This window comes from Microtus ochrogaster, unplaced genomic scaffold (assembly GCF_000317375.1).
Source record: "Microtus ochrogaster isolate Prairie Vole_2 unplaced genomic scaffold, MicOch1.0 UNK91, whole genome shotgun sequence".
In the NCBI taxonomy this organism is placed as follows: Eukaryota; Metazoa; Chordata; class Mammalia; order Rodentia; family Cricetidae; genus Microtus; species Microtus ochrogaster.
Window position 1 is genome coordinate 897,166 of NW_004949189.1, and position 1,808 is coordinate 898,973.

Here is a 1,808-nt window from a genome sequence, read left to right on the forward strand (position 1 = left end):
TCAGGCTGTCTTTCCACAGCAATAAAACCCTAACTGAAACAGAGGCTTTTGTGGATGAGGACAGATGTGTTGTTTGTTTTCTCACCCAGAAAACTCAGGAGTTTCTGTCTCCCTCTTTTGGAGTTGGGTGGACAAGTGAAGCTTCTCTGAACCCCCATACTGTTCAGGTCACCTGAAAAATGATGGCTGGAGATTCCAGCCATCCCAGTCAACTTCCACATAGCGACTGGTGGCTTTCTCTGGTGCAAGACCCTCACCCACAGACACCGAGACCTCTGTCTATTCTCTCAGCCCCACTGCACAGACTCTGGCCATTCCCGATGAGAGGGCAGAGATAATCTCTTCTACCTCACAGCCCCTCTTCCTTCCATATATTAGAGTGGCTCTGGCTGGGTAGAGGCAGTTCTTTCTCTAAGGGAGTTGTACCCAGCAGGCCTAAAACCTGAAGATTCCTTCTCTACCCTATTCGTGGTTTATGTCTTTTTTTTTTAAAAACCAATGACTTGTATAATTGGAAATCTGAGAATCCACACACAACTCTCTGAAAAACGTCAGGCTCTTCTTAGTCTCCTTGAGACTGTCTTTTATTCCTACCAACCACATGGGAAGAAAGTCAACAGTTCCTAGTCACCCTCTTCATGACCCCAGGATTGGGACAAGATTCACTTTGAGAATAGAAAAGATGCTTTTCAGCCAGGAGGTGGTGCTACACACCTTTAATTCCAGAACTGAAGAGGGAGAGGGGGGGGGAGGAATCTGAGTTTGAGACCAGCCTGGTATACAAAACAAGTTCAAGAAAATCCAGAACTACACAAAGGAACTCTGTCTCAGAGAGAGACAGACAGAGACAGAGACACAGAGAGAATGCAGCTCCTGAATGAAAGATCACTTGAGAACTATGCATCCAAACCAAGCAGATTTCCTTCTCTGGGACCCCAACACCAACCCAGGTAAGAAGACTCTAGACAATTTCCACAAGTCCCAGTTGGAAGAAGGATTGAAAGCAGTTGCCAGAAAACTCAGCAATCTATCTTAGGTGAGTGAGGTTATACAACAGCCCCAACAATCGCCTGCCGGATTCCTGAGGTGCCTCTGCAAGGCTTACTGGGTGTTCTCTGCCATAGACCCAGACATGCCAGAAAACCAGTGAGCTTCCAGTACTGGTTTTGTTATATAGTCAGCCCCAGACAGTAGAAAGAAAATTCAGAAGTCACAAGGGTTTGCCGGTATGAATGGGTCCTGGTTGTTGGCGGTTATGCAGAAGAAAAACAAAAGATTACCCAAACAGTAGTTACAGTGGTCAGGAGACCAGTAAGAGAGACCCCACAGTGGGGGGCAGAGGTATAAGGAAAGGAAGAGGTTGGGCGGACAAAAGTGCTTATTGTAAATTAAAATGGCAATAAAAGAATAAATGCCCAAACCAGAAGAGGGGGACCGGAAATCCTGTTCTTTATTTGGGTGAGGACTGACAGGGACAGAGCCCCATTCCACTGAGCCCCCAGGAGCCCAGAGTAACATCAAAGGTAGGGAACAGGTCTGTTAAATTCCTGACAGACACAGGAAAGCCCACTTTGTCCTGACAGAGCCACTGAAACCAGCGCTGTCTCCATGAACAGCCATCCAAGGGAAACTGGACCACTACTCTCCTTCCCTGGAGGACTCCAGACGGTGAACTTGGACAGAGGTCCTATGACTCACTCTTTCTCAGTCATGCCAGACTGCTCCTGTTCCATAATCTGAAGACACTTATCACAAAAACAACAGGCCACCATATCTTTGGGGAGGCCACACCCCACTTGACTTTGAAT